This window comes from Aquarana catesbeiana, linkage group LG13 (genome assembly GCF_042186555.1).
Source record: "Aquarana catesbeiana isolate 2022-GZ linkage group LG13, ASM4218655v1, whole genome shotgun sequence".
In the NCBI taxonomy this organism is placed as follows: Eukaryota; Metazoa; Chordata; class Amphibia; order Anura; family Ranidae; genus Aquarana; species Aquarana catesbeiana.
Window position 1 is genome coordinate 1,066,271 of NC_133336.1, and position 7,704 is coordinate 1,073,974.

Sequence of the window (7,704 nt, forward strand, 5' to 3'; positions counted from 1 at the left end):
TGAGGAGGAATTCTTCTCTATAAATTTTGTCCAGGTGAGGAGGAATTCTTCTCTATAATATTGTCCAGGTGAGGAGGAATTCTCTATAATATTGTCCAGGTGAGGAGGAATTCTTCTCTATAAATTTTGTCCAGGTGAGGAGGAATTCTTCTCTATAATATTGTCCAGGTGTGGAGGAATTCTTCTCCATAATATTGTCCAGGTGAGGAGGAATTCTTCTCTATAATATTGTCCAGGTGTGGAGGAATTCTTCTCTATAATATTGTCCAGGTGAGGAGGAATTCTCTATAATATTGTCCAGGTGAGGAGGAATTCTCCATAATATTGTCCAGGTGAGGAGGAATTCTTCTCTATAATATTGTCCAGGTGAGGAGGAATTCTCCATAATATTGTCCAGGTGAGGAGGAATTCTTCTCTATAATTGTCCAGGTGAGGAGGAATTCTTCTCTATAATATTGTCCAGGTGTGGAGGAATTCTTCTCTATAATATTGTACAGGTGAGGAGGAATTCTTCTCTATAATATTGTCCAGGGGAGGAAGAATTCTTCTCTATAATATTGTCCAGGTGAGGAGGAATTCTCCATAATATTGTCCAGGTGAGGAGGAATTCTTCTCTATAATTATCCAGGTGAGGAGGAATTCTTCTCTATAATATTGTCCAGGTGTGGAGGAATTCTTCTCTATAATATTGTCCAGGTGAGGAGGAATTCTTCTCTATAAATATTATCCAGGTGTGGAGGAATTCTTCTCTATAATATTGTCAAGGTGAGGAGGAATTCTTCTCTATAATATTGTACAGGTGAGGAGGAATTCTTCTCTATAATTGTCCAGGTGAGGAGGAATTCTTCTCTATAATATTGTCCAGGGGAGGAGGAATTCTTCTCTATAATATTGTCCAGGTGAGGAGGAATTCTCTATAATATTGTCCAGGTGAGGAGGAATTCTTCTCTATAAATATTGTCCAGGTGAGGAGGAATTCCTCTCTATAATATTGTCCAGGTGAGGAGGAATTCTTCTCTATAATATTGTCCAGGTGTGGAGGAATTCTTCTCTATAAATATTGTCCAGGTGAGGAGGAATTCTTCTCTATAATATTGTCCAGGTGTCACGGAACGTCCCAAACTCCGCTTGAGTGCTTCCGTCATATACCACTTCCTGCCAGTCTGTATACAGATATCAGGTATTCCAACCTCTCTGAGCAGAAAACAAGGCGACACTTGCTTCACTGCTAACATGGACTGTTTTTATTATGAATCAAAGTTACAAGACTTTATATGCCGTTGGAACCTCCTCTAACAATACAACTGTAACTTAATTAACATGAGCTAATTATCTAATCCTTTATACAGCCTAGGTGACTGAGACATGACCTTTCGCCCAGACTTGTGGTCACCGAGCTTCATACAGTTAATTAACACAATAGCAGTCGTCCCGTCTCCTACATTGTATAGAGGACAATGTCATTAGCTCATTCAATTAACATAAACACAGGTTGATGACACCAGCATCTCCTCACAGGATGTGTCCCAACAGAATGAATCCATTGAAAATCCAGGGCCCATAATCAAAAGGCAACAGGCTTGCATACAGTCCTCTCCAACAGCCTCTGTCCCGGCTAGGTCTGTGACATTTCTCCCCTTTCGGCAGGAGACTAACACAGGAGGAGACCCCAGACGGGTTGACTCCGAAGTTAGTCCATAGTTCCAGTCCTCTACTGCCTGTACCCACACAGTACCCTAAACAAATTGTTCCAAACAGAGTATTACTCACCCAGCCAACCTCTTCCTCTCTCAGAGAACATATCTGCCGCTGGGGAGAGGCCTGGACTGGCTCTTCTCCCTGGAATCCTTTCTGCCTCTGGAGAGAAGACAGGGTGACTGGACTCACTCTGTCATGCTGTTGGGGATCGGGGCCCACTGCCCAGCATCCCTGGGGTATACAGGTGGAGACTGAAGTCCCATCCACCTTTACAGGAAATCCATCCTCTTAGTTGAGGGCAGAGTCCAGCAGTCCTCGGCCCTGTTGCCAGCCCTTCTGCTGGAAACCCCACACCATCTGTTCCGGCTAACTGTTGGAGAGGGAGGCCGACTGCCCCGCCTCCCTGGAACTCTGTAGTTGTTGCCGGTGCTGGGCAGAGGTTGGTAGTACTCTGCCCTGTTGCCAGCACTTCTGCTGGGGACTCCGCATCCTCCGCTCCGGCTAACTGTTGGGGCAGGCAGCTGGCTTCCTCCACTCCCAAACTGTGTAGCTGCCATTGGGGAGGTGAGCCGGCTGCTTCCTTTTCCATTCCCTCATCTGGCTGCTGGGACGACATGTCGATGGTACTGTCTCCCAGGTACACGGATCTTTGCTGGGGAGGAAAGCCCACTTCCTCCACCCTGGCCAACTGTTGGGGAGGGACAACACACACCTCCTCTCCCTTCTCCCCCTGTATCTGCTGCTGGGAAGTGATTGCCATCTTCTCAGCCTGAGCCTCCACAATTGCTGCAGGTGTAGGGCAGAGGTCTTGGACCCTCTGTCCGGTTGCCAGCACTTCTGCTGGGGATTTGCCAGGTGGTTCCTCCTCTACAGAAACGTCTATTAAATCCCCAGTCTCTGGAATTGGTAAAAGTGTGGGACAGAGGTCTTGGACCCTCTGTTCAGTTACCAGATCTTCAGCTGGAGAAGTTTGTTTTAACTCCATAGATGCTGCTGGCAGAAAATCACATGTCCCTGTCAGTGTTGTGGGAGAAAGGCCGACTACCTCTTCTCTCAAGAAGGCCGAAGCCACTGTTGGTGCTGGGCAGAACACAGTGAACTTTGGCCCTGATAGCAGCTCTTCTGCTGGAGGCTCATCAGGTTGTTCTTCCTCAGCAGAAAAGTCTATTAAATCCCATGTCTCTGCAACTGATGTCTGGGGATAGAGGTTCACCATCTCCTGTCCATGGAACCCAGAAGATGCTATCATTTCTGGGCAGAGGTTAGCAGAGCTCTGCCCTGTTGTCAGCACTTCAGCTTTGGGGATGGCAATCTCCAGATTTTCCACTGCAGATTCTCTGGCATGCTGCTGGACAGGCACATTCCTCCATCCAAGATCATCCCATGCAGAAACAGGATCATCAAGGTCAGTCAGCACTTGCTGCATCCGCCATAAGACCACCGCCTCCATAGCTGTGGGGGCAGGTTGGCAAAGCACACTATTGCTCTGCCACATTGCCGACTCTTCAGCCAGGATTTCAGGGTTGTCAGCTGGTATTTCCTGATAGTCCCAGGCAAAGGGAGCCCAGCCCTGGCACTGAGCAATGTCTAGCAGCCGTCTGTAGGCGATCTCCAGCTCCCATTCCTGAACGGCCAGAAACTCCAAATCTTCCTGTGCCCAGTGCACTTCCGAAATGTTCAGTAGCCCTTCTCTGAAATCCATGATTTCGTCCACCCGCCGCTCCAAATCAGTCCCAAAGTTAGGGTCCCCTGTCAGCTTCACAAACAACAGTCCCAAGCCGCCGTAGCTTAAGCCTTCCGTTGGGCTGTCATCCGCTATCCAGGGACATGCTTGGGATACATGCCACCGGAGGGCTCTGTAGCTCTCATCCAGCTTTATCTCTGCCCAGACCAGCCTGCTTAATTCAGCTGTCTGCTCCTTGTGCGGTTTTTCTCCCAAAAACCGCACCCGCAGTCCGTACTGCGACCAGTACCTTTCCTCGATGGAGGGGAGAACTTTTCCCTGGTGTCGCTGCTCACGGGCTAGCGCTTCCTTCCAGAGTTTGCAGCGAATAGAATCACACCATCCCAGCAGGACCTGCTCCGATACTGGTCCTCTGTGCTGTATCTGCATCTCTCGCAACCTCCTTCTGAATTCCTCATCCATGGCGGCTGGTATCTGTACCTCTCCTCTCCTGCTATCTGGACCTTGGATCCAGGTGGAAGTTTGGATGTCCCAGACTGCAGGAAGCTTTCCCGCTGCTTGCCACCAATGTCACGGAACGTCCCACACTCCGCTTGAGTGCTTCCGTCATATACCACTTCCTGCCAGTCTATATACAGATATCAGATATTTCAACCTCTCTGAGCAGAAAACAAGGCGACACTTGCTTCACTACTAACACGGACTGTTTTTATTACGAATCAAAGTTACAAGACTTTATATGCCGTTGGAACCTCCTCCAGCAATACAACTGTAACTTAATTAACATGAGCTAATTATCTAATCCTTTATACAGCCTAGGTGACTGAGACATGACCTTTCGCCCAGACTTGTGGTCACCGAGCTTCATACAATTAATTAACACAATAGCAGTCGTCCCGTCTCCTACATTGTATAGAGGACAATGTCATTAGCTCATTCAATTAACATAAACACAGGTTGATGACACCAGCATCTCCTCACAGGATGTGTCCCAACAGAATGAATCCATTGAAAATCCAGGGCCCATAATCAAAAGGCAACAGGCTTGCATACAGTCCTCTCCAACAGCCTCTGTCCCGGCTAGGTCTGTGACACCAGGTGAGGAGGAATTCTTCTCTATAATATTGTCCAGGTGAGGAGGAATTCTTCTCTATAATATTGTCCAGGTGAGGAGGAATTCTTCTCTATAAATATTATCCAGGTGAGGAGGAATTCTTCTCTATAATATTGTCCAGGTGTGGAGGAATTCTTCTCTATAATATTGTCCAGGTGAGGAGGAATTCTTCTCTATAAATATTGTCCAGGTGTGGAGGAATTCTCTATAATATTGTCCAGGTGTGGAGGAATTCTTCTCCATAATATTGTCCAGGTGAGGAGGAATTCTTCTCTATAAATATTGTCCAGGTGTGGAGGAATTCTTCTCCATAATATTGTCCAGGTGAGGAGGAATTCTTCTCTATAAATATTGTCCAGGTGAGGAGGAATTCTCTATAATATTGTCCAGGAATTCTTCTCTATAATATTGTCCAGGTGAGGAGGAATTCTTCTCTATTATATTGTCCAGGTGAGGAGGAATTCTTCTCTATAATATTGTCCAGGTGTGGAGGAATTCTTCTCTATAATATTGTCCAGGTGTGGAGGAATTCTTCTCTATAATATTGTCCAGGTGAGGAGGAATTCTTCTCTATAATATTGTCCATGTGAGGAGGAATTCTTCTCCATAATATTGTCCAGGTGTGGAGGAATTCTTCTCTATAATATTGTCCAGGTGAGGAGGAATTCTTCTCCATAATATTGTCCAGGTGAGGAGGAATTCTTCTCTATAATATTGTCCAGGTGAGGAGGAATTCTTCTCTATAATATTGTCCAGGTGAGGAGGAATTCTTCTCCATAATATTGTCCAGGTGAGGAGGAATTCTTCTCCATAATATTGTCCAGGTGAGGAGGAATTCTTCTCTATAATATTGTCCAGGTGAGGAGGAATTCTCCATAATATTGTCCAGGTGAGGAGGAATTCTCCATAATATTGTCCAGGTGAGGAGAAATTCTTCTCTATAATATTGTCCAGGTGTGGAGGAATTCTTCTCTATAAATATTGTCCAGGTGAGGAGGAATTCTTCTCTATAATATTGTCCAGGTGAGGAGGAATTCTTCTCTATAAATATTGTCCAGGGGAGGCAGAATTCTCTATAATATTGTCCAGGTGAGGAGGAATTCTTCTCTATAATATTGTCCAGGTGAGGAGGAATTCTTCTCTATAATATTGTCCAGGTGAGGAGGAATTTTTCTCTATAAATATTGTCCAGGTGAGGAGGAATTCCTCTCTATAATATTGTCCAGGTGAGGAGGAATTCTTCTCTATAATATTGTCCAGGTGAGGAGGAATTCTTCTCTATAAATATTATCCAGGTGAGGAGGAATTCTTCTCTATAATATTGTCCAGGTGAGGAGGAATTCTTCTCTATAATATTGTCCAGGTGAGGAGGAATTCTTCTCTATAATATTGTACAGGTGAGGAGGAATTCTTCTCTATAATATTGTCCAGGTGTGGAGGAATTCTTCTCTATAAATATTATCCAGGTGAGGAGGAATTCTTCTCTATAATATTGTCCAGGTGAGGAGGAATTCTTCTCTATAAATATTGTCCAGGTGAGGAGGAATTCTTCTCTATAATATTGTCCAGGTGAGGAGGAATTCTTCTCTATAATATTGTCCAGGTGAGGAGGAATTCTTCTCTATAATATTGTCCAGGTGTGGAGGAATTCTTCTCTATAAATATTATCCAGGTGAGGAGGAATTCTTCTCTATAATATTGTCCAGGTGAGGAGGAATTCTTCTCTATAATATTGTCCAGGTGAGGAGGAATTCTCTATAATATTGTCCAGGTGAGGAGGAATTCTCTATAATATTGTCCAGGTGAGGAGGAATTCTTCTCTATAAATATTGTCCAGGTGAGGAGGAATTCTTCTCTATAATATTGTCCAGGTGTGGAGGAATTCTTCTCTATAAATATTGTCCAGGTGAGGAGGAATTCTTCTCTATAAATATTGTCCAGGTGAGGAGGAATTCTTCTCTATAATATTGTCCAGGTGAGGAGGAATTCTCTATAATATTGTCCAGGTGAGGAGGAATTCTTCTCTATAAATATTGTCCAGGTGAGGAGGAATTCTTCTCTATAATATTGTCCAGGTGAGGAGGAATTCTTCTCTATAATATTGTCCAGGTGAGGAGGAATTCTTCTCTATAATATTGTCCAGGTGAGGAGGAATTCTTCTCTATAATATTGTCCAGGTGTGGAGGAATTCTTCTCTAAATATTGTCCAGGTGTGGAGGAATTCTTCTCTATAATATTGTCCAGGTGAGGAGGAATTCTCTATAATATTGTCCAGGTGAGGAGGAATTCTTCTCTATAAATATTGTCCAGGTGAGGAGGAATTCTTCTCTATAAATATTATCCAGGTGAGGAGGAATTCTTCTCTATAATATTGTCCAGGTGAGGAGGAATTCTTCTCTATAATATTGTCCAGGTGAGGAGGAATTCTTCTCTATAATATTGTCCAGGTGAGGAGGAATTCTTCTCTATAATATTGTCCAGGTGTGGAGGAATTCTTCTCTATAAATATTATCCAGGTGAGGAGGAATTCTTCTCTATAATATTGTCCAGGTGAGGAGGAATTCTTCTCTATAAATATTGTCCAGGTGAGGAGGAATTCTTCTCTATAATATTGTCCAGGAATTCTTCTCTATAATATTGTCCAGGTGAGACGGAATTCAGGTGTGGGGGGTGTAACAAAACATTCTACACTCCGATTGAGTGCTTTTGTCATATACCACTTCCTTCCAGTCTGAAAATAGATATCAGATATTCCACATCGTTGACAACCAATAACTAGACAGTACTCATTTTGGTTGAACATGAAAGGAATATCCCCCTCCCCTCTCACAACTAATCTACATACACATCCCATAATACCCAAGGCAGACAGACAATAAAACAATGGAATACAGCCACACCCCAAACGACCCAGCAAAGAGTCCCCAACAGTATGAGATTTTATATATAATATATATATATATATATATATATATATATATATATATATATATCACACATATACATACACACACAGTATATATATCATACACATACATATACATACACAAATATACACACGCACACACCATTCCAGTGTGATTGTACAGTGAGTCTGATTAGTACAGATCAGACTGGGGTTCTCAGTCACCCTCTGCCCCTATTAGGGACCCAGAGTGAATTAGACATAGGAGGTGCATGGGGAGCTCAAGCAAGGGTTTTCCAACCT